Consider the following 25,487-nt stretch of genomic DNA (forward strand, 5'->3'; position numbering starts at 1 on the left):
AAACAGTGCTCTTTGACACATTCAGTAAGAACTGTATTTATAACAGAGAATACTGAATTTCATAAATGCCGTAATTTGGAAATTCAAATACATGCAGTTAATATCAGTAAAATTTGGTTTAGTCCTTGTAAGAATCACAGGCAGCAGTTTCTGTAGTGTAGTGGCTATCACGTTCGCTTAACACGCGAAAGGTCCCCGGTTCGAAACCGGGTGGAAACATTGCTATTTGACACATTCAGTAAGAACTGTATTTATAACAGAGAATAATAATATTTTGGAATTTCAAATACATGCAGTGAATATCAGTAAAATTTGGTTTAGTGCTTGCAAAAATCACATGCAGCAGTTTCTGTAGTGTAGTGGTTATCACGTTCGCTTCGCACGCGAAAGGTCCTCGGTTCGAAACCGGCCGGAAACAGTGCTCTTCGACACATCCAGTAAGAACTTTATTTTTAACAGAGAATAGTTGCTTTCATAAATGCCTTTTTTTGGAAATTCAAATACATGCAGTGAATATCAGTAAAATTTGGTTTAGTTCTTGCAAAAATCACATGCAGCGGTGTCTGTAGTGTAGTGGTTATCACGTTCTCATCACATGTGAAAGGTCCCTTGTTCGAAACCGGGCGGAAACAGTGCTCTTTGACACATTCAGTAAGAACTGTATTTATAACAGATAATAATATTTTTTTGGAGATTCAAAGACATGCAGTGAATATCAGTAAAATTTGGTTTAGTCCTTGCAAAAATCACATGCAGTAGTTTCTGTAGTGTAGTTGTTCATCACGTTCGCTTCACAAGCGAAAGGTCCCCGGTTCGAATCCGGGTGGAAACAATGCTCTTTGACACATTCAGTAAGAACTGTATTTATAACATAGAATACTTGCTTTCATAAATGCCGTAATTTTGAAATTCAAATACATGCAGTTAATATCAGTAAAATATGGTTTAGTCCTTGCAGAAATCACATGCAGCAGTTTCTGTAGTGTAGTAGTTATCACATTCGCATCACACGTGAAAGGTTCCCGTTTCGAAACCGGGCGGAAACAGTGCTCTTTGACACATTCAGTAAGAACTGTATTTATAACAGATAATAATAATATTTTGGAGATTCAAATACATGCAGTGAATATCAGTAAAATTTGGTTTAGTCCTTGCAAAAATCACATGCAGTAGTTTCTGTAGTGTAGTGGTTATCACGTTCGCTTCACACGCGAAAGGTCCCCGGTTCGAAACCGGGTGGAAACAGTGCTCTTTCACACATTCAGTAAGAACTGTATTTATAACAGAGAATACTGGCTTTCCTAAATGCCGTAATTTGGAAATTCAAATACATGCAGTTAATATCAGTAAAATTTGGTTTAGTCCTTGTAAGAATCACAGGCAGCAGTTTCTGTAGTGTAGGGGCTATCACGTTCGCTTAACACGCGAAAGGTCCCCGGTTCGAAACCGGGCGGAAACATTGCTATTTGACACATTCAGTAAGAACTGTATTTATAACAGAGAATAATAATATTTTGGAATTTCAAATACATGCAGTGAATATCAGTAAAATTTGGTTTAGTCCTTGCAAAAATCACATGCAGTAGTTTCTGTAGTGTAGTTGTTCATCACGTTTCCTTCACACGCGAAAGGTCCCCGGTTCGAAACCGGGTGGAGACAACGCTCTTTGACACATTCAGTAAGAACTGTATTTATAACATAGAATACTTGCTTTCATATATGCCGTAATTTTGAAATTCAAATACATGCAGTGAATATCAGTAAAATTTGGTTTAGTCCATGCAAAAATCACAGGCAGCAGTTTCTGTATTGTAGTGGTTATCACGTTCTCATCACACTCGAAAGGTCCTCGTTTCGAAACCGGCCGGAAACAGTGCTCTTTGACACATCCAGTAAGAACTGTATTTATAACAGAGAATACTTCCTTTCATAAATGCCGTAATTTGGAAATTCAAATACATGCAGTTAATATCAGTAAAATTTGGTTTAGTCCTTGCAAAAAACACATGCAGCAGTTTCTGTAGTGTAGTGGCTATCACGTTCGCTTAACACTTGAAAGGTCCCCGGTTCGAAACCGGGTGCAAACAGTAGTCTTTGACACATTCAGTAAGAACTGTATTCATAACAGAGAATAGTTGCCTTCATAAATGCCTTATTGTGCAGTGAATATCAGTAAAATGTGGTTTAGTCCTTGCAGAAATCACATGCAGCAGTTTCTGTAGTGTAGTAGTTATCACATTCGCATCACACGTGAAAGGTTCCCGGTTCGAAACTGGCCGGAAACAGTGCTCTTTGACACATTCAGTAAGAACTGTATTTATAACAGATAATAATAATATTTTGGAGATTCAAATACATGCAGTGAATATTAGTAAAATTTGGTTTAGTCCTTGCAAAATTCACATGCAGTAATATCTGTAGTGTAGTGGTTATCACGTTCGCTTCATACGCGAAAGGTCCCCGGTTCAAAACCGGGCAGAAACAGTGCTCTTCGACACATCCAGTAAGAACTGTATTTTTAAAAGAGAATAGTTGCTTTCATAAATGCCTTTTTTTGGAAATTCAAATACATGCAGTGAATATCAGTAAAATTTGGTTTAGTCCTTGCAAAAATCACATGCAGCGGTTTCTGTAGTGTAGTGGTTATCACGTTCGCATCACACGCGAAAGGTCCCCGGTTTGAAACCGGGTGGAAACAGTGCTCTTTGACACATTCAGTAAGAACTGTATTTATAACATAGAATACTTGCTTTCATAAATGCCGTAATTTGGAAATTCAAATACATGCAGATAATATCAGTAAAATTTGGTTAAGTCCTTGCAAAAATCACATGCAGGGGTTTCTGTAGTGTAGTGGCTATCACGTTCGCTTAACACTTGAAAGGTCCCCGGTTCAAAACCGGGTGCAAACAGTGGTCTTTGACACATTCAGTAAGAACTGTATTTATAACAGAGAATAGTTGCCTTCATAAATGCCTTATTGTGCAGTGAATATCAGTAAAATGTGGTTTAGTCCTTACAGAAATCACTTGCAGCAGTTTCTGTAGTGTAGTAGTTATCACATTCGCATCACACGTGAAAGGTTCCCGGTTCGAAACCGGCCGGAAACAGTGCTCTTTGACACATTCAGTAAGAACTGTATTTATAACAGATAATAATAATATTTTGGAGATTCAAATACATGCAGTGAATATCAGTAAAATTTGGTTTAGTCCTTGCAAAATTCACATGCAGTAGTTTCTGTAGTGTAGTGGTTATCACGTTTGCTTCATACGCGAAAGGTCCCCGGTTCGAAACCGGGCAGAAACAGTGCTCTTCGACACATCCAGTAAGAACTGTATTTTTAAAAGAGAATAGTTGCTTTCATAAATGCCAATTTTTTTGGAAATTCAAATACATGCAGTGAATATCAGTAAAATTTGGTTTAGTCCTTGCAAAAATCACATGCAGCAGTTTCTGTATTGTGTGGCTATCAGGTTCGCTTAACACGCGAAAGGTCCCAGGTTCGAAACCGGGCGGAAACAGTGCTCTTTGACACATTCAGTAAGAACTGTATTTATAACAGATAATAATAATATTTTGGAGATTCAAATACATGCAGTGAATATCAGTAAAATTTGGTTTAGTCCTTGCAAAATTTACATGCAGTAGTTTCTGTAGTGTAGTGGTTATCACGTTCTCATCACACGCGAAAGGTCCCCGGTTTGAAACCGGGTGGAAACAGTGCTCTTTGACACATTCAGTAAGAACTGTATTCATAACAGAGAATACTTGCTTTCATAAATGCCGTAATTTGGAAATTCAAATACATGCAGTTAATATCAGTAAAATTTGGTTTAGTCCTTGCCCAAAATCACATGCAGCAGTTTCTGTAGTGTAGTGGCTATCACGTTCGCTTAACACGCGGAAGGTCACCGTTTCGAAACCGGGCGGAAACAGTGCTCTTTGACACATGCAGTAAGAACTGTATTTATAACAGAGAATAATAATATTTTGGAAATTCAAATACATGCAGTGAATATAAGTAAAATTTTGTTTAGTCCTTGCAAAAATCACATGCAGCGGTTTCTGTAGTGTAGTGGTTATCACATTCTCATCACACGCGAAAGGTCCCCGGTTTGAAACCGGGTGGAAACAGTGCTCTTTGACACATTCAGTAAGAACTGTATTCATAACAGAAAATACTTGCTTTCATAAATGCCGTAATTTGGAAATTCAAATACACGCAGTTAATATCAGTAAAATTTGGTTTAGTCCTTGCAAAAATCACATGCAGCAGTTTCTGTAGTGTAGTGGCTATCACGTTCGCTTAACACGCGGAAGGTCACCGTTTCGAAACCGGGCAGAAACAGTGCTCTTTGACACATTCAGTAAGAACTGTATTTATAACAGAGAATAATAATATTTTGGAAATTCAAATACATGCAGTGAATATAAGTAAAATTTGGTTTAGTCCTTGCAAAAATCACATGCAGCGGTTTCTGTAGTGTAGTGGTTTCACGTTCTCATCACACGCGAAAGGTCCCCGGTTTGAAACAGGGTGGAAACAGTGCTCTTTGACACATTCAGTAAGAACTGTATTCATAACAGAGAAACTTGCAATCATAAATGCCGTAATTTGGAAATTCAAATACACGCAGTTAATAGCAGTAAAATGTGGTTTAGTCCTTGCATAAAATCACATGCAGCAGTTTCTGTAGTGTAGTGCCTATCACGTTCGCTTAACACGCGGAAGGTCACCGTTTCGAAACCGGGCAGAAACAGTGCTCTTTGACACATTCAGTAAGAACTGTATTTATAACAGATAATAATAATATTTTGGAGATTCAAATACATGCAGTGAATATCAGTAAAATTTGGTTTAGTCCTTGCAAAAATCACATGCAGTAATATCTGTAGTGTAGTGGTTATCACGTTCGCTTCATACGCGAAAGGTCCCCGGTTCAAAACCGGGCAGAAACAGTGCTCTTCGACACATCCAGTAAGAACTGTATTTTTAAAAGAGAATAGTTGCTTTCATAAATGCCTTTTTTTGGAAATTCAAATACATGCAGTGAATATCAGTAAAATTTGGTTTAGTCCTTGCAAAAATCACATGCAGCGGTTTCTGTAGTGTAGTGGTTATCACGTTCGCATCACACGCGAAAGGTCCCCGGTTTGAAACCGGGTGGAAACAGTGCTCTTTGACACATTCAGTAAGAACTGTATTTATAACATAGAATACTTGCTTTCATAAATGCCGTAATTTGGAAATTCAAATACATGCAGATAATATCAGTAAAATTTGGTTAAGTCCTTGCAAAAATCACATGCAGGGGTTTCTGTAGTGTAGTGGCTATCACGTTCGCTTAACACTTGAAAGGTCCCCGGTTCAAAACCGGGTGCAAACAGTGGTCTTTGACACATTCAGTAAGAACTGTATTTATAACAGAGAATAGTTGCCTTCATAAATGCCTTATTGTGCAGTGAATATCAGTAAAATGTGGTTTAGTCCTTACAGAAATCACTTGCAGCAGTTTCTGTAGTGTAGTAGTTATCACATTCGCATCACACGTGAAAGGTTCCCGGTTCGAAACCGGCCGGAAACAGTGCTCTTTGACACATTCAGTAAGAACTGTATTTATAACAGATAATAATAATATTTTGGAGATTCAAATACATGCAGTGAATATCAGTAAAATTTGGTTTAGTCCTTGCAAAATTCACATGCAGTAGTTTCTGTAGTGTAGTGGTTATCACGTTTGCTTCATACGCGAAAGGTCCCCGGTTCGAAACCGGGCAGAAACAGTGCTCTTCGACACATCCAGTAAGAACTGTATTTTTAAAAGAGAATAGTTGCTTTCATAAATGCCAATTTTTTTGGAAATTCAAATACATGCAGTGAATATCAGTAAAATTTGGTTTAGTCCTTGCAAAAATCACATGCAGCAGTTTCTGTATTGTGTGGCTATCAGGTTCGCTTAACACGCGAAAGGTCCCAGGTTCGAAACCGGGCGGAAACAGTGCTCTTTGACACATTCAGTAAGAACTGTATTTATAACAGATAATAATAATATTTTGGAGATTCAAATACATGCAGTGAATATCAGTAAAATTTGGTTTAGTCCTTGCAAAATTTACATGCAGTAGTTTCTGTAGTGTAGTGGTTATCACGTTCTCATCACACGCGAAAGGTCCCCGGTTTGAAACCGGGTGGAAACAGTGCTCTTTGACACATTCAGTAAGAACTGTATTCATAACAGAGAATACTTGCTTTCATAAATGCCGTAATTTGGAAATTCAAATACATGCAGTTAATATCAGTAAAATTTGGTTTAGTCCTTGCCCAAAATCACATGCAGCAGTTTCTGTAGTGTAGTGGCTATCACGTTCGCTTAACACGCGGAAGGTCACCGTTTCGAAACCGGGCGGAAACAGTGCTCTTTGACACATGCAGTAAGAACTGTATTTATAACAGAGAATAATAATATTTTGGAAATTCAAATACATGCAGTGAATATAAGTAAAATTTTGTTTAGTCCTTGCAAAAATCACATGCAGCGGTTTCTGTAGTGTAGTGGTTATCACATTCTCATCACACGCGAAAGGTCCCCGGTTTGAAACCGGGTGGAAACAGTGCTCTTTGACACATTCAGTAAGAACTGTATTCATAACAGAAAATACTTGCTTTCATAAATGCCGTAATTTGGAAATTCAAATACACGCAGTTAATATCAGTAAAATTTGGTTTAGTCCTTGCAAAAATCACATGCAGCAGTTTCTGTAGTGTAGTGGCTATCACGTTCGCTTAACACGCGGAAGGTCACCGTTTCGAAACCGGGCAGAAACAGTGCTCTTTGACACATTCAGTAAGAACTGTATTTATAACAGAGAATAATAATATTTTGGAAATTCAAATACATGCAGTGAATATAAGTAAAATTTGGTTTAGTCCTTGCAAAAATCACATGCAGCGGTTTCTGTAGTGTAGTGGTTTCACGTTCTCATCACACGCGAAAGGTCCCCGGTTTGAAACAGGGTGGAAACAGTGCTCTTTGACACATTCAGTAAGAACTGTATTCATAACAGAGAAACTTGCAATCATAAATGCCGTAATTTGGAAATTCAAATACACGCAGTTAATAGCAGTAAAATGTGGTTTAGTCCTTGCATAAAATCACATGCAGCAGTTTCTGTAGTGTAGTGCCTATCACGTTCGCTTAACACGCGGAAGGTCACCGTTTCGAAACCGGGCAGAAACAGTGCTCTTTGACACATTCAGTAAGAACTGTATTTATAACAGATAATAATAATATTTTGGAGATTCAAATACATGCAGTGAATATCAGTAAAATTTGGTTTAGTCCTTGCAAAAATCACATGCAGCAGTTTCTGTAGTGTAGTGGCTATCACGTTCGCTTAACACGCGGAAGGTCACCGTTTCGAAACCCGGGCAGAAACAGTGCTCTTTGACACATTCAGTAAGAACTGTATTTATAACAGAGAATACTTGCTTTCATAAATGTCGTAATTTGGAAATTCAAATACATGCAGTTAACTTCTTGAGAATACAGGGGGTGCTGTTTCGCATTAGCATAATTGCCTCTACAGATTAAACTGCCTCTTTTTCAATTATTGCTGTTACTATATGCATATAACCATATAGCATTGGATAGAAAACAAGCTATGGTTTCTAAAACCGTTCCAATTGAGTCTCTGAGTCAAACACAGGTCATTTCACAGCACTTTCCCTGAGCCAGAAGAAAATTGCAAGATGTGTATGCTCGCTTCAAAGCTCTGCCTATATATGGTCACGCGACCTATGACCCGAATCACACTTCCTTCTTCTTCCTCTGGGTGTCTGGAAGACGTCAGAGGAGAAATGTTTTGTTTATCTTGTACTGACGTGAAATAAGACCTATTTCTTTAGCGTGACCGACAACTTCCGGTTTCTGAAATGCGCGTTTTCAGAGGTGGCATTGTATTTTGTTATGCTGACGTTACGGATGAAAACTATCTCCGTGTCGAAGTTTGTTTGATACATGTGACCATATCACCGTAATGTATGTTTTTTCAATATAGTTTAATCAGATTATTAGAATTTTTTCGGGAGTTTTGCCGTGTTCCGTTCTTTGAGTTTTTTAACTTTGGACATGGACCGTGCCAGTCGACCAGTACCCAGGCTAAATGAAGAGTGGAGGTTGCCATTGTGAATGGATTGAACGACTCATCAGGACTAAGGACACCTTGATCAACATTCTGATGAAAGACCAGCAATAGTAAGACCCAATTTACGATGTTATTTCATATATCTGTCGTGCATGTGAACTGGTCGGGCGCGTCCAGCCGGTTCTGGCTGGCCTCGTTATGCTAATTTAGCGATACATTTTGTTTTCGCTATAAAACATTTAAAAAATCTGAAATATTGTTTGGATTCACCAGATGTTGGGCTTTCAATGTCTGTACGCTGTGTATTTTTTCTGAAATGTTTTAAGACAAGTAATTAGTTATATAACGTTGGTCTCTGTAATTGTTCTAGCTGCATCAGCACTATATCAGATTGCAGCTGCAATGTAGAACTGTGATTTATACCTGAAAAATGCACATTTAAAAAAAAAAAACTATGCTATACCATAAATATGTTATCAGACTGTCATCTTATAAATTTGTTTGTTGGTTTGTGGCTATCAATATCTTAGTTTAGCCGAATTGGTGATAGCACCTGATGGAGTAAGCAACTGTTGGAGTAAGAAAATGGTGTCTTTTGCTAACGTGTTTAGCTAATAGATTTACATATTTTGTCTTCCCTGTAAAACATTTAAAAAATCTGAAATGGTGGTTTTATTCACAAGATCTGTGTCTTTCATTGGGTGTCTTGGACTTGTGATTTAATGATATTTAGATGCTACTATTTAATTGTGACGCTATGCTAGCGATGCTAATCAGTGTGTGGGGGGGGGGGGGTGCTCCCGGATCCGGGTTAGGTACTCTGTAGAGGTTAATATCAGTAAAATTTGGTTTAGTCCTTGCAAAATTCACATGCAGCAGATTCTGTAGTGTAATGGCTATCACGTTCGCTTAATACGCGGAAGGTCACCCTTTCGAAACCGGGCAGAAACAGTGCTCTTTGACACATTCAGTAAGAACTGTATTTATAACATGGAATAATAATATTTTGGAAATTCAAATACATGCAGTGAATATCAGTAAAATTTGGTTTAGTCCTTGCAAAAATCACATGCAGCGGTTTCTGTACTGTAGTGGTTATCACGTTCTCATCACACGCGAAAGGTCCCCGGTTTCAAACCGGGTGGAAACAGTGCTCTTTGACACATTCAGTAAGAACTGTATTTATAACAGAGACTACTTGCTTTCATAAATGCCGTAATTTGGAAATTCAAATACATGCAGTTAATATCAGTAAAATTTGGTTTAGTCCTTGCAAAAATCACATGCAGCAGTTTCTGTAGTGTAGTGGCTATCACGTTCGCTTAACACGCGAAAGGTCCCCGGTTTGAAACCGGGTGCAAACAGTGGTCTTTGACACATTCAGTAAGAACTGTCATTATAACAGAGAATAATAATATTTTGGAAATTCAAATACATGCAGTGAATATCAGTACAATTTGGTTTAGTCCTTGCAAAAATCATATGCAGCAGTTTCTGTAGTGTAGTGGTTATCACGTTCGCTTCACACGCGAAAGGTCCCCGGTTCGGAACCGGGTGGAAACAATGATCTTTGACATATTCAGTTTGAACTGTATTTATAACAGAGAATAATAATATTTTGGAAATTCAAATACATGCAGTGAATATCAGTAACATTTGGTTTAGTCCTGGCAAAAATCACAGGCAGCAGTTTCTGTAGTGTAGTAGTTATCACATTCACATCACACGTGAAAGGTTCCCGGTTCGAAACCGGGTGGAAACAATGCTCTTTGACACATTCAGTAAGAACTGTATTTATAACAGAGAATAATAATATTGTCGAAATTCAAATACATGCAGTGAATATCAGTAAAATTTGGTTTAGTCCTTGCAATAATCACATGCAGTCGTTTCTGTAGTGTAGTGGTTATCACGTTCGCTTCTCACGCGAAAGGTCCCCGGTTTGAAACCGGGTGGAAACAATGCTCTTTGACACATTCAGTAAGAACTGTATTTATAACAGAGAATAATAATATTGTGGAAATTCAAATACATGCAGTGAATATCAGTAAAATTTGGTTTAGTCCTTGCAAAAATCACATGCAGCAGTTTCTGTAGTGTAGTGGCTATCACGTTCGCTTAATACGCGGAAGGTCACCGTTTCGAAACCGGGCAGAAACAGTGCTCTTTGACACATTCAGTAAGAACTGTATTTATAACAGAGATTAATAATATTTTGGAAATTCAAATACATGCAGTGAATATCAGTACAATTTGGTTTAGTCCTTGCAAAAATCACATGCAGCGGTTTCTGTAGTGTCGTGGTTATCACGTTCGCATCACACGCGAAAGGTCCCCGTATCGAAACCGGGCGGAAACAGTGCTCTTTGACATATTCAGTAAGAACTGTATTTATAACAGAGAATAATAATACTTTGGAAATTCAAATACATGCAGTGAATATCAGTAAAATTTGGTTTAGTCCTTGCAAAAATCACAGGCAGCAGTTTCTGTAGTGTAGTGGCTATCACGTTCGCTTCACATGCGAAAGGTCCCCGGTTCGAAACCGGGCGTAAACATTGCTCTTTGACACATTCAGTAAGAACTGTATTTATAACAGTGAATATTTTGGAAATTCAAATACATGCAGTGAATATCAGTTAACTTTGGATTAGTCCTTACAAAAAATACATGCAGCAGTTTCTGTAGTGTAGTGGTTATCACATGCGCTTTACACGCGAAAGGTCCTCGGTTCGAAACCGGGCGGAAACAGTGCACTTCGACACATCCAGTAAGAACTGTATTTTTAACAGAGAATAGTTGCTTTCATAAATGCCTTTTTTTGGAAATTCAAATACATGCAGTGAATATCAGTAAAATTTGGTTTAGTCCTTGCAAAAATCACATGCAGTAGTTTCTGTAGTGTAGTGGTTATCACGTTCGCTTCACACGCGAAAAGTCCCCGGTTCGAAACCGGGCTGACAGTGCTCTTCGACACAACCTGTAAGAACTGTATTTATAACAGAAAATAGTTGCTTTCATAAACGCCTTATTGTGCAGTGAATATCAGTAAAATTTGGTTTTGTCCTTAGAGAAATCACATGCAGCAGTTTCTGTAGTGTCGTAGTTATCACATTCGCATCACACGTGAAAGGTTCCTTGTTCGAAACCGGGCGGAAACAGTGCTCTTTGACACATTCAGTAAGAACTGTATTTATAACAGAAAAAAATAATATTTTGGAGATTCAAATACATGCAGTGAATATCAATAAAATTGGGTTTAGTCCTTGCAAAAATCACATGCAGCAGTTTCTGTAGTGTAGTGGCTATCATGTTCGCTTAACACGCAAAAGGTCCCCGGTTCGAAACTGTGTGGAAACAGTGTTCTTTGACATGTTCAGTAAGAACTGTATTTATAACAGAGAATAATAATTTTTGGGAAATTCAAATACATGCAGTGAATATCAGTAAAATTTGGTTTAGTCTTGCAAAAATCACATGCAGCGGTTTCTGTAGTGTAGTGGTTATCAAGTTTGCATCACACGCGAAAGGTCCACGGTTCGAAACTGGTTGGAAACAGTGCACTTTGACACATTCAGTAAGAACTGTATTTATAACAGAGAATAGTTGCAATCATAAATCCCTTTTTTTGGAAATTCAAATACATGCAGTGAATATCAGTAATGTGGTTTAGTCCTTGCAGAAATCACATGCAGCAGTTTCTGTAGTGTAGTAGTTATCACATTCGAATCACACGTGAAAGGTCCCCGGTTCGAAACCGGGCAGAAACAGTGCTCTTTGACACATTCAGTAAGAACTGTATTTATAACAGAGAATAATAATATTTTGGAAATTCAAATACATGCAGTGAATATCAGTAAAATTTGGTTTAGTCCTTGCAAAAATCACATGCAGCGGTTTCTGTATTGTAGTGGTTATCACGTTTGCATCACAAGCGAAAGGTCCCCGGTTCGAAACTAGGTGGAAACAGTGCTCTTTGACACATTCAGTAAGAACTGTATTTATAACAGAGAATAGTTGCTTTCAAAAATGCCGTAATTTGGAAATTCAAATACATGCAGTGAATATCAGTAAAATTTGGTTTAGCCTTTGCAAAAACCACATGCAGCAGTTTCTGTAGTGTAGTGGCTATCACGTTCGCATTACACGAGAAAGGTCCCCGGTTCGAAACCGGGTGGAGACAGTGCTCTTTGACACATTCAGAAAGAACTGTCTTTATAACAGAGAATAGTTGCATTCATAAATGCCTTTTTTTGGAAATTTAAATGCATGCAGTGAATATCAGTAAAATTTGGTTTAGTCCTTGCAAAAATCACATGCAGCAGTTTCTTTAGTGTAGTGGCTATCACGTTCGCTTAACACGAGGAAGGTCCCCGGTTCGAAACCGGGTGGATACAGTGCTCTTTGACACATCCAGTAAGAACTGTATTTATAACAGAGAATTGTTGCTTTCATAAATGCCTTCTTTTGCAGTGAATATCATTAAAATGTGGTTTAGTCCTTGCAGAAATCACATGCAGCAGTTTCTGTAGTGTAGTAGTTATCACATTCGAATCACACGTGAAAGGTCCCCGGTTCGAAACCGGGCAGAAACAGTGCTCTTTGACACATTCAGTAAGAACTGTATTTATAACAGAGAATAATAATATTTTGGAAATTCAAATACATGCAGTGAATATCAGTAAAATTTGGTTTAGTCCTTGCAAAAATCACATGCAGCGGTTTCTGTATTGTAGTGGTTATCACGTTTGCATCACACGCGAAAGGTCCCCGGTTCGAAACTAGGTGGAAACAGTGCTCTTTGACACATTCAGTAAGAACTGTATTTATAACAGAGAATAGTTGCTTTCAAAAATGCCGTAATTTGGAAATTCAAATACATGCAGTGAATATCAGTAAAATTTGGTTTAGCCTTTGCAAAAACCACATGCAGCAGTTTCTGTAGTGTAGTGGCTATCACGTTCGCACAACACGAGAAAGGTCCCCGGTTCGAAACCGGGTGGAGACAGTGCTCTTTGACACATTCAGAAAGAACTGTCTTTATAACAGAGAATAGTTGCATTCATAAATGCCTTTTTTTGGAAATTTAAATGCATGCAGTGAATATCAGTAAAATTTGGTTTAGTCCTTGCAAAAATCACATGCAGCAGTTTCTTTAGTGTAGTGGCTATCACGTTCGCTTAACACGAGGAAGGTCCCCGGTTCCAAACCGGGTGGATACAGTGCTCTTTGACACATCCAGTAAGAACTGTATTTATAACAGAGAATTGTTGCTTTCATAAATGCCTTCTTTTGCAGTGAATATCATTAAAATGTGGTTTAGTCCTTGCAGAAATAACATGCAGCAGTTTCTGTAGTGTAGTAGTTATCACATTCGAATCACACGTGAAAGGTCCCCGGTTCGAAACCGGGCAGAAACATTGCTCTTTGACACATTCAGTAAGAACTGTATTTATAACAGAGAATAATAATATTTTGGAAATTCAAATACATGCAGTGAATATCAGTAAAATTTGGTTTAGTCCTTGCAAAAATCACATGCAGCAGTTTCTGTAGTGTAGTGGCTATCACGTTCGCTTAACATGCGAAAGGGCCCCAGTTCAAAACCGGGCGGAAACATTGCTCTTTGACACATTCAGTAAGAACTGTATTTATAACAGAGAAAAATAGTGAAAGTGAAATTCAAATACATGCAGTCTATATCAGTAAACTTTGGATTAGTCCTTGCATTAAACACCTGCAGCAGTTTCTGTAGTGTAGTGGTTATCACATTCGCTTTACACGCGAAAGGTCCTCGTTTCGAAACCGGGTGGAAACAGTGCTCTTCGACACATCCAGTAAGAACTGTATTTTTAACAGAGAATAGTTGCTTTCATTAATGCCTTTTTTTGGAAATTCAAATACATGCAGTGAATATCAGTAAAATTTTGTTTAGTCCTTGCAAAAATCACATGCAGTAGTTTCTTTAGTGTAGTGGTTATCACGTTCTCATCACACGCGAAAGGTCCCCGTTTCGAAACCGGGTGGAAACAGTGGTCTTTGACACATTCAGTAAGAACTGTATTTATAACAGAGAATAATAATATTTTGGAAATTCAAATACATGCAGTGAATATCAGTAAACTTTGGATTAGTCCATGCAAAAAACACATGCAGCAGTTTCTGTAGTGTAGTAGTTATCACATTCGCATCACACGTGAAAGGTTCCCGGTTCGAAACCGGGCGGAAACAGTGCTCTTTGACACATTCAGTAAGAACTGTATTTATAACAGATAATAATACTATTTTGGAGATTCAAATACATGCAGTGAATATCAGTAAAATTTGGTTTAGTCCTTGCAAAATTGACATGCAGTAGTTTCTGTAGTGTAGTAGTTATCACGTTCTCATCACACGCGAAAGGTCCCCGGTTTGAAACCGGGTGGAAACAGTGCTCTTTGACACATTCAGTAAGAACTGTATTCATAACAGAGAATACTTTCTTTCATAAATGCCGTAATTTGGAAATTCAAATACATGCAGTTAATATCAGTAAAATTTGGTTTAGTCCTTGCAGAAATCACAGGCAGCAGTTTCTGTAGTGTAGTGGCAATCACGTTCGCTTAACATGCGAAAGGTCCCCGGTTCGAAACCGGGTGGAAATATTGCTCTTTGACACATTCAGTAAGAACTGTATTTATAAAAGAGAAAAATAATAATATTTTGGAAATTCAAATACATGCAGTGAATATCAGTAAACTTTGGATTAGTCCTTGCAGAAAACACATGCAGCAGTTTCTATAGTGTAGTGGTTATCACATTAGCTTTACACGCGAAAGGTCCTCGGTTTGAAACCGGGCGGAAACAGTGCTCTTCGACACATCCAGTAAGAACTGTATTTTTAACAGAGAATAGTTGCTTTCATAAATGCCTTTTTTTGGAAATTCAAATACATGCAGTGAATATCAGTAAAATTTGGTTTAGTCCTTGCAAAAATCACATGCAGTAGTTTCTGTAGTGTAGTGGTTATCACGTTCTCATCACACGCGAAAGGTCCCCGTTTTGAAACCGGGCGGAAACAGTGTTCTTCGACATATTCAGTAAGAACTGTATTTATAACAGAGAATAATAATATTTTGGAATTTCAAATACATGCAGTGAATATCTGTAAAATTTGGTTTAGTCCTTGCAAAAATCACATGCAGCGTTTTCTGTAGTGTCGTGGTTATCACGTTCGCATCACACGCGAAAGGTCCCCGTTTTGAAACCGGGCGGAAACAGTGCTCTTTGACATATTCAGTAAGAACTGTATTTATAACAAAGAATAATAATATTTTGGAAATTCAAATACATGCAGTGAATATCAGTAAAATTTGGTTTAGTCCTTTCAAAAATCACAGGCAGCAGTTTCTGTAGTGTAGTGGCTATCACGTTCGCTTAACACTCAAAAGGTCCCCGGTTCGAAAACGGGTGGAAAAATTGCTCTTTGACACATTCAGTAAGAACTGTATTTATAACAAAGAATAATAATATTTTGGAAATTCAAATACATGCAGTGAATATCAGTAAACTTTGGATTAGTCCTTGCAAAAATCACATGCAGCAGTTTCTGTATTGTGTGGCTATCAGGTTGGCTTAACACGCGAAAGGTCCCAGGTTCGAAACTTGGCGGAAACAGTGCTCTTTGAAACATTCAGTAAGAACTGTATTTATAACAGAGAATAATAATATTTTGGAAATTCAAATTGATGCAGTGAATATCAGTAAACTTTGGATTAGTCCTTGCAAATAACACATGTAGCAGTTTCTGTAGTGTAGTGGCTATCACGTTCGCTTAACTCGCAAAAGGTCCCCGGTTCAAACAGTGGTCTTTGACACATTCAGTAAGAACTGTATTTATAACAGAGAATAATAATATTTTGGAAATTCAAATACATGCAGTGAATATCAGTAAAATTTGGTTTAGTCCTTGCAAAAATCACAGGCAGCAGTTTATGTGGTGTAGTGGCTATCACGTTCGCTTAACATGCGAAAGGTCCCCGGTTCGAAACCGGGCGGAAACAGTGCTCTTCGACACATCCAGTAAGAACTGTATTTTTAACAGAGAATAGTTGCTTTCATAAATGCCTTTTTTTGGAAATTCAAATACATGCAGTGAATATCAGTCAAATTTGGTTTAGTCCTTGCAAAAATCACATGCAGTAGTTTCTGTAGTGTAGTGGTTATCACGTTTGCTTCACAAGTGAAAAGTCCCCGGTTCGAAACCGGGCGGAGACAGTGCTCTTCGACACATCCAGTAAGAACTGTATTTATAACAGAGAATAGTTGCTTTCATAAATGCCTTATTGTGCAGTGAATATCAGTAAAATTTGGTTTAGTCCTTGCAAAAATCACATGCAGCAGTTTCTGTATTGTGTGGCTATCAGGTTCGCTTAACACGCGAAAGGTCCCAGGTTCGAAACCGGGCGGAAACAGTGCTCTTTGACACATTCAGTAAGAACTGTATTTATAACAGATAATAATAATATTTTGGAGATTCAAATACATGCAGTGAATATCAGTAAAATTTGGTTTAGTCCTTGCAAAATTCACATGCAGTAGTTTCTGTAGTGTAGTGGTAATCACGTTCTCATCACAAGCGAAAGGTCCCCGGTTTGAAACCGGGTGGAAACAGTGCTCTTTGACACATTCAGTAAGAACTGTATTCATAACAGAGAATACTTTCTTTCATAATTGCCGTAATTTGGAAATTCAAATACATGCAGTTAATATCAGTAAAATTTGGTTTAGTCCTTGCAAAAATCACATGCAGCAGTTTCTGTAGTGTAGAGGCTATCACGTTCGCTTAACACGCGGAAGGTCCCCGGTTCGAAACCGGGCGGAAACAGTGCTCTTTGACACATTCAGTAAGAACTGTATTTTTAACAGAGAATAGTTGCTTTCATAAATGACTTTTTTTGGAAATTCAAATGCATGCAGTGAATATCAGTAAAATTTGGTTTAGTCCTTGCAAAAATCACATGCAGTAGTTTCTGTAGTGTAGTGGTTATCACGTTAGCTTCACACGCGAAAATTCCCCGGTTCGAAACCGGGCGTAGACAGTGCTCTTCGACACATCCAGTAAGAACTGTATTTATAACAGAGAATAGTTGCTTTCATAAATGCCTTATTGTGCAGTGAATATCAGTAAAATGTGGTTTAGTCCATGCAAAAATCACAGGCAGCAGTTTCTGTAGTGTAGTGCCTCTCACGTTCGCTTAACACGCGGAAGGTCCCCGGTTCGAAACCGGGCAGAAACAGTGCTCTTTGACACATTCAGTAAGAACTGTATTTATAACAGAGAATAATAATATTTTGGAAATTCAAATACATGCAGTGAATATAAGTAAAATTTGATTTAGTCCTTGCAAAAATCACATGCAGCAGTTTCTGTAGTGTAGTGGCTATCACGTTCGCTTAACACGCGAAAGGTCCCCGGTTCAAACAGTGGTCTTTGACACATTCAGTAAGAACTGTATTTATAACAGAGAATAATAATATTTTGGAAATTCAAATACATGCAGTGAATATCAGTAAAATTTGTTTTTGTCCTTGCAAAAATCACATGCAGCGGTTTCTGTAGTGTCGTGGTTATCACGTTCGCATCACACGCGAAAGGTCCCCGTTTCGAAACAGGGCGGAAACAGTGCTCTTTGAGATATTCAGTAAGAACTGTATTTATAACAGAGAATAATAATATTTTGGAAATTCAAATACATGCAGTGAATATCAGTAAAATTTGGTTTAGTCCTTGCAAAAATCACAGTTAGCAGTTTCTGTAGTGTAGTGGCTATCACGTTCGCTTAACATGCGAAAGGTCCCCGGTTCGAAACCGGGCGGAAACATTGCTCTTTGACACATTCAGTAAGAACTGTATTTATAACAGAGAAAAATAGTGAAAGTGAAAGTGAAATTCAAATACATGCAGTTAATATCAGTAAAAATTTGGTTTAGTCCTTGCAAAAATCACATTCAGCGGTTTCTGTAGTGTCGTGGTTATCACGTTCGCATCACACGTGAAAGGTACCCGGTTCGAAACCGGGCGGAAACAGTGCTCTTTGAAACATTCAGTAAGAACTGTATTTATAACAGATAATAATAATATTTTGGAGATTCAAATACATGCAGTGAATATCAGTAAACTTTGGATTAGTCCTTGCAAAAAATCACATGCAGCAGTTTCTGTAGTGTAGTGGTTATCACATTCGCTTTACACGCGAAAGGTCCTCGGTTCGAAACCGGGCGGAAACAGTGCTCTTCGACACATCCAGTAAGAACTGTATTTTTAACAGAGAATAGTTGCTTTCATAAATGCCTTTTTTTGGAAATTCAAATACATGCAGTGAATATCAGTAAAATTTGGTTTAGTCCTTGCAAAAATCACATGCAGTAGTTTCTGTAGTGTAGTGGTTATCACGTTTGCTTCACAAGTGAAAAGTCCCCGGTTCGAAACCGGGCGGAGACAGTGCTCTTCGACACATCCAGTAAGAACTGTATTTATAACAGAGAATAGTTGCTTTCATAAATGCCTTATTGTGCAGTGAATATCAGTAAAATTTGGTTTAGTCCTTGCAAAAATCACATGCAGCAGTTTCTGTATTGTGTGGCTATCAGGTTCGCTTAACACGCGAAAGGTCCCAGGTTCGAAACCGGGCGGAAACAGTGCTCTTTGACACATTCAGTAAGAACTGTATTTATAACAGATAATAATAATATTTTGGAGATTCAAATACATGCAGTGAATATCAGTAAAATTTGGTTTAGTCCTTGCAAAATTCACATGCAGTAGTTTCTGTAGTGTAGTGGTAATCACGTTCTCATCACAAGCGAAAGGTCCCCGGTTTGAAACCGGGTGGAAACAGTGCTCTTTGACACATTCAGTAAGAACTGTATTCATAACAGAGAATACTTTCTTTCATAATTGCCGTAATTTGGAAATTCAAATACATGCAGTTAATATCAGTAAAATTTGGTTTAGTCCTTGCAAAAATCACATGCAGCAGTTTCTGTAGTGTGGAGGCTATCACGTTCGCTTAACACGCGGAAGGTCCCCGGTTCGAAACCGGGCGGAAACAGTGCTCTTTGACACATTCAGTAAGAACTGTATTTTTAACAGAGAATAGTTGCTTTCATAAATGACTTTTTTTGGAAATTCAAATGCATGCAGTGAATATCAGTAAAATTTGGTTTAGTCCTTGCAAAAATCACATGCATTAGTTTCTGTAGTGTAGTGGTTATCACGTTAGCTTCACACGCGAAAATTCCCCGGTTCGAAACCGGGCGTAGACAGTGCTCTTCGACACATCCAGTAAGAACTGTATTTATAACAGAGAATAGTTGCTTTCATAAATGCCTTATTGTGCAGTGAATATCAGTAAAATGTGGTTTAGTCCATGCAAAAATCACAGGCAGCAGTTTCTGTAGTGTAGTGCCTCTCACGTTCGCTTAACACGCGGAAGGTCCCCGGTTCGAAACCGGGCAGAAACAGTGCTCTTTGACACATTCAGTAAGAACTGTATTTATAACAGAGAATAATAATATTTTGGAAATTCAAATACATGCAGTGAATATCAGTAAAATTTGTTTTTGTCCTTGCAAAAATCACATGCAGCGGTTTCTGTAGTGTCGTGGTTATCACGTTCGCATCACACGCGAAAGGTCCCCGTTTCGAAACAGGGCGGAAACAGTGCTCTTTGACATATTCAGTAAGAACTGTATTTATAACAGAGAATAATAATATTTTGGAAATTCAAATACATGCAGTGAATATCAGTAAAATTTGGTTTAGTCCTTGCAAAAATCACAGTTAGCAGTTTCTGTAGTGTAGTGGCTATCACGTTCGCTTAACATGCGAAAGGTCCCCGGTTCGAAACCGGGCGGAAACATTGCTCTTTGACACATTCAGTAAGAACTGTATTTATAACAGAGAAAAATAGTGAAAGTGAAAGTGAAATTCAAATACATGCAGTTAATATCAGTAAAAATTTGGTTTAGTCCTTGCAAAAATCACATTCAGCGGTTTCTGTAGTGTCGTGGTTATCACGTTCGCATCACACGTGAAAGGTACCCGGTTCGAAACCGGGCGGAAACAGTGCTCTTTGAAACATTCAGTAAGAACTGTATTTATAACAGATAATAATAATATTTTGGAGATTCAAATACATGCAGTGAATATCAGTAAACTTTGGATTAGTCCTTGCAAAAAATCACATGCAGCAGTTTCTGTAGTGTAGTGGTTATCACATTCGCTTTACACGCGAAAGGTCCTCGGTTCGAAACCGGGCGGAAACAGTGCTCTTCGACACATCCAGTAAGAACTGTATTTTTAACAGAGAATAGTTGCTTTCATAAATGCCTTTTTTTGGAAATTCAAATACATGCAGTGAATATCAGTAAAATTTGGTTTAGTCCTTGCAAAAATCACATGCAGTAGTTTCTGTAGTGTAGTGGTTATCACGTTTGCTTCACAAGTGAAAAGTCCCCGGTTCGAAACCGGGCGGAGACAGTGCTCTTCGACACATCCAGTAAGAACTGTATTTATAACAGAGAATAGTTGCTTTCATAAATGCCTTATTGTGCAGTGAATATCAGTAAAATTTGGTTTAGTCCTTGCAAAAATCACATGCAGCAGTTTCTGTATTGTGTGGCTATCAGGTTCGCTTAACACGCGAAAGGTCCCAGGTTCGAAACCGGGCGGAAACAGTGCTCTTTGACACATTCAGTAAGAACTGTATTTATAACAGATAATAATAATATTTTGGAGATTCAAATACATGCAGGTAATATCAGTAAAATTTGGTTTAGTCCTTGCAAAATTCACATGCAGTAGTTTCTGTAGTGTAGTGGTTATCACGTTCTCATCACACGCGAAAGGTCCCCAGTTTGAAACCGGGTGGAAACAGTGCTCTTTGACACATTCAGTAAGAACTGTATTCATAACAGAGAATACTTTCCTTCATAAATGCCTTTTTTTGGAAATTCAAATACATGCAGTGAATATCAGTAAAATTTGGTTTAGTCCTTGCAAAAATCACATGCAGCAGTTTCTGTATTGTGTGGCTATCAGGTTCGCTTAACACGCGAAAGGTCCCAGGTTCGAAACCGGGCGGAAACAGTGCTCTTTGACACATTCAGTAAGAACTGTATTTATAACAGATAATTATAATATTTTGGAAATTCAAATACATGCAGTGAATATCAGTAAAATTTGGTTTAGTCCTTGCAAAATTCACATGCAGTAGTTTCTGTAGTGTAGTGGTTATCACGTTCTCATCACACGCGAAAGGTCCCCAGTTTGAAACCGGGTGGAAACAGTGCTCTTTGACACAATCAGTAAGAACTGTATTCATAACAGAGAATACTTTCCTTCATAAATGCCGTAATTTGGAAATTCAAATACATGCAGTTAATATCAGTAAAATTTGGTTTAGTCCTTGCAAAAATCACATGCAGCAGTTTCTGTAGTGTAGTGGCTATCACGTTCGCTTAACACGCGAAAAGTCCCCGGTTCAAACAGTGCTCTTTGACATATTCAGTAAGAACTGTATTTATAACAGAGAATAATAATATTTTGGAAATTCAAATACATGCAGTGAATATCAGTAAAATTTGGTTTAGTCCTTGCAAAAATCACAGTTAGCAGTTTCTGTAGTGTAGTGGCTATCACGTTCGCTTAACATGCGAAACGTCCCCGGTTCGAAACCGGGCGGAAACATTGCTCTTTGACACATTCAGTAAGAACTGTATTTATAACAGAGAAAAATAGTGAAAGTGAAAGTGAAATTCAAATACATGCAGTTAATATCAGTAAAAATTTGGTTTAGTCCTTGCAAAAATCACATTCAGCGGTTTCTGTAGTGTCGTGGTTATCACGTTCGCATCACACGTGAAAGGTACCCGGTTCGAAACCGGGCGGAAACAATGCTCTTTGAAACATTCAGTAAGAACTGTATTTATAACAGATAATAATAATATTTTGGAGATTCAAATACATGCAGTGAATATCAGTAAACTTTGGATTAGTCCTTGCAAAAATCACATGCAGCAGTTTCTGTAGTGTAGTGGCTATCACGTTCGCTCAACATGCGAAAGGTCCCCGGTTCGAAACCGGGCGGAAACATTGCTCTTTGACACATTCAGTAAGAACTGTATTTATAACAGAGAAAAATAGTGAAAGTGAAAGTGAAATTCAAATACATGCAGTTAATATCAGTAAAAATTTGGTTTAGTCCTTGCAAAAATCACATTCAGCGGTTTCTGTAGTGTCGTGGTTATCACGTTCGCATCACACGTGAAAGGTACCCGGTTCGAAACCGGGCGGAAACAGTGCTCTTTGAAACATTCAGTAAGAACTGTATTTATAACAGATAATAATAATATTTTGGAGATTCAAATACATGCAGTGAATATCAGTAAACTTTGGATTAGTCCTTGCAAAAAATACATGCAGCAGTTTCTGTAGTGTAGTGGTTATCACATTCGCTTTACACGCGAAAGGTCCTCGGTTCGAAACCGGGCGGAAACAGTGCTCTTCGACACATCCAGTAAGAACTGTATTTTTAACAGAGAATAGTTGCTTTCATAAATGCCTTTTTTTGGAAATTCAAATACATGCAGTGAATATCAGTAAAATTTGGTTTAGTCCTTGCAAAAATCACATGCAGTAGTTTCTGTAGTGTAGTGGTTATCACGTTTGCTTCACAAGTGAAAAGTCCCCGGTTCGAAACCGGGCGGAGACAGTGCTCTTCGACACATCCAGTAAGAACTGTATTTATAACAGAGAATAGTTGCTTTCATAAATGCCTTATTGTGCAGTGAATATCAGTAAAATTTGGTTTAGTCCTTGCAAAAATCACATGCAGCAGTTTCTGTATTGTGTGGCTATCAGGTTCGCTTAACACGCGAAAGGTCCCAGGTTCGAAACCGGGCGGAAACAGTGCTCTTTGACACATTCAGTAAGAACTGTATTTATAACAGATAATAATAATATTTTGGAGATTCAAATACATGCAGGTAATATCAGTAAAATTTGGTTTAGTCCTTGCAAAATTCACATGCAGTAGTTTCTGTAGTGTAGTGGTTATCACGTTCTCATCACACGCGAAAGGTCCCCAGTTTGAAACCGGGTGGAAACAGTGCTCTTTGACACATTCAGTAAGAACTGTATTCATAACAGAGAATACTTTCCTTCATAAATGCCTTTTTTTGGAAATTCAAATACATGCAGTGAATATCAGTAAAATTTGGTTTAGTCCTTGCAAAAATCACATGCAGCAGTTTCTGTATTGTGTGGCTATCAGGTTCGCTTAACACGCGAAAGGTCCCAGGTTCGAAACCGGGCGGAAACAGTGCTCTTTGACACATTCAGTAAGAACTGTATTTATAACAGATAATTATAATATTTTGCAAATTCAAATACATGCAGTGAATATCAGTAAAATTTGGTTTAGTCCTTGCAAAATTCACATGCAGTAGTTTCTGTAGTGTAGTGGTTATCATGTTCTCATCACACGCGAAAGGTCCCCAGTTTGAAACCGGGTGGAAACAGTGCTCTTTGACACAATCAGTAAGAACTGTATTCATAACAGAGAATACTTTCCTTCATAAATGCCGTAATTTGGAAATTCAAATACATGCAGTTAATATCAGTAAAATTTGGTTTAGTCCTTGCAAAAATCACATGCAGCAGTTTCTGTAGTGTAGTGGCTATCACGTTCGCTTAACACGCGAAAAGTCCCCGGTTCAAACAGTGCTCTTTGACATATTCAGTAAGAACTGTATTTATAACAGAGAATAATAATATTTTGGAAATTCAAATACATGCAGTGAATATCAGTAAAATTTGGTTTAGTCCTTGCAAAAATCACAGTTAGCAGTTTCTGTAGTGTAGTGGCTATCACGTTCGCTTAACATGCGAAAGGTCCCCGGTTCGAAACCGGGCGGAAACATTGCTCTTTGACACATTCAGTAAGAACTGTATTTATAACAGAGAAAAATAGTGAAAGTGAAAGTGAAATTCAAATACATGCAGTTAATATCAGTAAAAATTTGGTTTAGTCCTTGCAAAAATCACATTCAGCGGTTTCTGTAGTGTCGTGGTTATCACGTTCGCATCACACGTGAAAGGTACCCGGTTCGAAACCGGGCGGAAACAGTGCTCTTTGAAACATTCAGTAAGAACTGTATTTATAACAGATAATAATAATATTTTGGAGATTCAAATACATGCAGTGAATATCAGTAAACTTTGGATTAGTCCTTGCAAAAAATACATGCAGCAGTTTCTGTAGTGTAGTGGTTATCACATTCGCTTTACACGCGAAAGGTCCTCGGTTCGAAACCGGGCGGAAACAGTGCTCTTCGACACATCCAGTAAGAACTGTATTTTTAACAGAGAATAGTTGCTTTCATAAATGCCTTTTTTTGGAAATTCAAATACATGCAGTGAATATCAGTAAAATTTGGTTTAGTCCTTGCAAAAATCACATGCAGTAGTTTCTGTAGTGTAGTGGTTATCACGTTTGCTTCACAAGTGAAAAGTCCCCGGTTCGAAACCGGGCGGAGACAGTGCTCTTCGACACATCCAGTAAGAACTGTATTTATAACAGAGAATAGTTGCTTTCATAAATGCCTTATTGTGCAGTGAATATCAGTAAAATTTGGTTTAGTCCTTGCAAAAATCACATGCAGCAGTTTCTGTATTGTGTGGCTATCAGGTTCGCTTAACACGCGAAAGGTCCCAGGTTCGAAACCGGGCGGAAACAGTGCTCTTTGACACATTCAGTAAGAACTGTATTTATAACAGATAATAATAATATTTTGGAGATTCAAATACATGCAGGTAATATCAGTAAAATTTGGTTTAGTCCTTGCAAAATTCACATGCAGTAGTTTCTGTAGTGTAGTGGTTATCACGTTCTCATCACACGCGAAAGGTCCCCAGTTTGAAACTGGGTGGAAACAGTGCTCTTTGACACATTCAGTAAGAACTGTATTCATAACAGAGAATACTTTCCTTCATAAATGCCTTTTTTTGGAAATTCAAATACATGCAGTGAATATCAGTAAAATTTGGTTTAGTCCTTGCAAAAATCACATGCAGCAGTTTCTGTATTGTGTGGCTATCAGGTTCGCTTAACACGCGAAAGGTCCCAGGTTCGAAACCGGGCGGAAACAGTGCTCTTTGACACATTCAGTAAGAACTGTATTTATAACAGATAATTATAATATTTTGGAAATTCAAATACATGCAGTGAATATCAGTAAAATTTGGTTTAGTCCTTGCAAAATTCACATGCAGTAGTTTCTGTAGTGTAGTGGTT

At 38.0% G+C, this 25,487-nt stretch overlaps 34 non-coding genes across 34 annotated transcripts; all 34 read left to right on the forward strand.

Annotated features, from left to right (window-relative positions):
- The first annotated feature begins 146 nt into the window (after nucleotides 1-146).
- trnav-aac (transfer RNA valine (anticodon AAC)) lies at nucleotides 147-219 on the forward strand. Its single transcript has one exon. It is a non-coding gene; the product is annotated as a tRNA-Val (tRNA).
- A 126-nt stretch (nucleotides 220-345) lies between these two features.
- Nucleotides 346-418, forward strand: trnaa-cgc (transfer RNA alanine (anticodon CGC)). Its single transcript has one exon. It is a non-coding gene; the product is annotated as a tRNA-Ala (tRNA).
- Nucleotides 419-758: 340 nt separating this feature from the next.
- trnav-cac (transfer RNA valine (anticodon CAC)) lies at nucleotides 759-832 on the forward strand. Its single transcript has one exon. It is a non-coding gene; the product is annotated as a tRNA-Val (tRNA).
- Nucleotides 833-1,172: 340 nt separating this feature from the next.
- Nucleotides 1,173-1,245, forward strand: trnav-cac (transfer RNA valine (anticodon CAC)). Its single transcript has one exon. It is a non-coding gene; the product is annotated as a tRNA-Val (tRNA).
- A 141-nt stretch (nucleotides 1,246-1,386) lies between these two features.
- Nucleotides 1,387-1,459, forward strand: trnav-aac (transfer RNA valine (anticodon AAC)). Its single transcript has one exon. It is a non-coding gene; the product is annotated as a tRNA-Val (tRNA).
- Nucleotides 1,460-2,408: 949 nt separating this feature from the next.
- trnam-cau (transfer RNA methionine (anticodon CAU)) lies at nucleotides 2,409-2,484 on the forward strand. Its single transcript has one exon. It is a non-coding gene; the product is annotated as a tRNA-Met (tRNA).
- Nucleotides 2,485-2,625: 141 nt separating this feature from the next.
- On the forward strand, nucleotides 2,626-2,698 carry trnav-cac (transfer RNA valine (anticodon CAC)). The gene has a single exon. It is a non-coding gene; the product is annotated as a tRNA-Val (tRNA).
- A 538-nt stretch (nucleotides 2,699-3,236) lies between these two features.
- Nucleotides 3,237-3,309, forward strand: trnam-cau (transfer RNA methionine (anticodon CAU)). Its single transcript has one exon. It is a non-coding gene; the product is annotated as a tRNA-Met (tRNA).
- Nucleotides 3,310-4,886: 1,577 nt separating this feature from the next.
- Nucleotides 4,887-4,962, forward strand: trnam-cau (transfer RNA methionine (anticodon CAU)). The gene has a single exon. It is a non-coding gene; the product is annotated as a tRNA-Met (tRNA).
- A 141-nt stretch (nucleotides 4,963-5,103) lies between these two features.
- On the forward strand, nucleotides 5,104-5,176 carry trnav-cac (transfer RNA valine (anticodon CAC)). Its single transcript has one exon. It is a non-coding gene; the product is annotated as a tRNA-Val (tRNA).
- A 538-nt stretch (nucleotides 5,177-5,714) lies between these two features.
- Nucleotides 5,715-5,787, forward strand: trnam-cau (transfer RNA methionine (anticodon CAU)). The gene has a single exon. It is a non-coding gene; the product is annotated as a tRNA-Met (tRNA).
- A 3,851-nt stretch (nucleotides 5,788-9,638) lies between these two features.
- On the forward strand, nucleotides 9,639-9,711 carry trnav-cac (transfer RNA valine (anticodon CAC)). The gene has a single exon. It is a non-coding gene; the product is annotated as a tRNA-Val (tRNA).
- A 325-nt stretch (nucleotides 9,712-10,036) lies between these two features.
- Nucleotides 10,037-10,109, forward strand: trnae-cuc (transfer RNA glutamic acid (anticodon CUC)). The gene has a single exon. It is a non-coding gene; the product is annotated as a tRNA-Glu (tRNA).
- A 524-nt stretch (nucleotides 10,110-10,633) lies between these two features.
- trnav-cac (transfer RNA valine (anticodon CAC)) lies at nucleotides 10,634-10,706 on the forward strand. Its single transcript has one exon. It is a non-coding gene; the product is annotated as a tRNA-Val (tRNA).
- A 120-nt stretch (nucleotides 10,707-10,826) lies between these two features.
- On the forward strand, nucleotides 10,827-10,899 carry trnav-uac (transfer RNA valine (anticodon UAC)). Its single transcript has one exon. It is a non-coding gene; the product is annotated as a tRNA-Val (tRNA).
- A 2,795-nt stretch (nucleotides 10,900-13,694) lies between these two features.
- On the forward strand, nucleotides 13,695-13,767 carry trnav-aac (transfer RNA valine (anticodon AAC)). The gene has a single exon. It is a non-coding gene; the product is annotated as a tRNA-Val (tRNA).
- Nucleotides 13,768-13,893: 126 nt separating this feature from the next.
- On the forward strand, nucleotides 13,894-13,966 carry trnav-uac (transfer RNA valine (anticodon UAC)). Its single transcript has one exon. It is a non-coding gene; the product is annotated as a tRNA-Val (tRNA).
- Nucleotides 13,967-14,719: 753 nt separating this feature from the next.
- On the forward strand, nucleotides 14,720-14,792 carry trnav-aac (transfer RNA valine (anticodon AAC)). Its single transcript has one exon. It is a non-coding gene; the product is annotated as a tRNA-Val (tRNA).
- A 1,325-nt stretch (nucleotides 14,793-16,117) lies between these two features.
- Nucleotides 16,118-16,190, forward strand: trnav-aac (transfer RNA valine (anticodon AAC)). The gene has a single exon. It is a non-coding gene; the product is annotated as a tRNA-Val (tRNA).
- Nucleotides 16,191-16,331: 141 nt separating this feature from the next.
- Nucleotides 16,332-16,404, forward strand: trnav-cac (transfer RNA valine (anticodon CAC)). The gene has a single exon. It is a non-coding gene; the product is annotated as a tRNA-Val (tRNA).
- A 537-nt stretch (nucleotides 16,405-16,941) lies between these two features.
- trnav-aac (transfer RNA valine (anticodon AAC)) lies at nucleotides 16,942-17,014 on the forward strand. Its single transcript has one exon. It is a non-coding gene; the product is annotated as a tRNA-Val (tRNA).
- A 924-nt stretch (nucleotides 17,015-17,938) lies between these two features.
- Nucleotides 17,939-18,011, forward strand: trnav-aac (transfer RNA valine (anticodon AAC)). Its single transcript has one exon. It is a non-coding gene; the product is annotated as a tRNA-Val (tRNA).
- Nucleotides 18,012-18,344: 333 nt separating this feature from the next.
- On the forward strand, nucleotides 18,345-18,417 carry trnav-uac (transfer RNA valine (anticodon UAC)). Its single transcript has one exon. It is a non-coding gene; the product is annotated as a tRNA-Val (tRNA).
- A 141-nt stretch (nucleotides 18,418-18,558) lies between these two features.
- trnav-cac (transfer RNA valine (anticodon CAC)) lies at nucleotides 18,559-18,631 on the forward strand. Its single transcript has one exon. It is a non-coding gene; the product is annotated as a tRNA-Val (tRNA).
- Nucleotides 18,632-19,978: 1,347 nt separating this feature from the next.
- Nucleotides 19,979-20,051, forward strand: trnav-aac (transfer RNA valine (anticodon AAC)). The gene has a single exon. It is a non-coding gene; the product is annotated as a tRNA-Val (tRNA).
- A 333-nt stretch (nucleotides 20,052-20,384) lies between these two features.
- trnav-uac (transfer RNA valine (anticodon UAC)) lies at nucleotides 20,385-20,457 on the forward strand. The gene has a single exon. It is a non-coding gene; the product is annotated as a tRNA-Val (tRNA).
- A 141-nt stretch (nucleotides 20,458-20,598) lies between these two features.
- trnav-cac (transfer RNA valine (anticodon CAC)) lies at nucleotides 20,599-20,671 on the forward strand. Its single transcript has one exon. It is a non-coding gene; the product is annotated as a tRNA-Val (tRNA).
- Nucleotides 20,672-21,807: 1,136 nt separating this feature from the next.
- Nucleotides 21,808-21,880, forward strand: trnav-aac (transfer RNA valine (anticodon AAC)). The gene has a single exon. It is a non-coding gene; the product is annotated as a tRNA-Val (tRNA).
- A 332-nt stretch (nucleotides 21,881-22,212) lies between these two features.
- trnav-aac (transfer RNA valine (anticodon AAC)) lies at nucleotides 22,213-22,285 on the forward strand. The gene has a single exon. It is a non-coding gene; the product is annotated as a tRNA-Val (tRNA).
- Nucleotides 22,286-22,617: 332 nt separating this feature from the next.
- On the forward strand, nucleotides 22,618-22,690 carry trnav-uac (transfer RNA valine (anticodon UAC)). Its single transcript has one exon. It is a non-coding gene; the product is annotated as a tRNA-Val (tRNA).
- Nucleotides 22,691-22,831: 141 nt separating this feature from the next.
- On the forward strand, nucleotides 22,832-22,904 carry trnav-cac (transfer RNA valine (anticodon CAC)). The gene has a single exon. It is a non-coding gene; the product is annotated as a tRNA-Val (tRNA).
- Nucleotides 22,905-24,040: 1,136 nt separating this feature from the next.
- trnav-aac (transfer RNA valine (anticodon AAC)) lies at nucleotides 24,041-24,113 on the forward strand. The gene has a single exon. It is a non-coding gene; the product is annotated as a tRNA-Val (tRNA).
- A 332-nt stretch (nucleotides 24,114-24,445) lies between these two features.
- Nucleotides 24,446-24,518, forward strand: trnav-uac (transfer RNA valine (anticodon UAC)). Its single transcript has one exon. It is a non-coding gene; the product is annotated as a tRNA-Val (tRNA).
- A 141-nt stretch (nucleotides 24,519-24,659) lies between these two features.
- Nucleotides 24,660-24,732, forward strand: trnav-cac (transfer RNA valine (anticodon CAC)). Its single transcript has one exon. It is a non-coding gene; the product is annotated as a tRNA-Val (tRNA).
- Nucleotides 24,733-25,487: the final 755 nt, after the last annotated feature.

The sequence above is a fragment of the Salvelinus fontinalis genome, chromosome 37 (genome assembly GCF_029448725.1).
Source record: "Salvelinus fontinalis isolate EN_2023a chromosome 37, ASM2944872v1, whole genome shotgun sequence".
Taxonomy (NCBI): Eukaryota; Metazoa; Chordata; class Actinopteri; order Salmoniformes; family Salmonidae; genus Salvelinus; species Salvelinus fontinalis.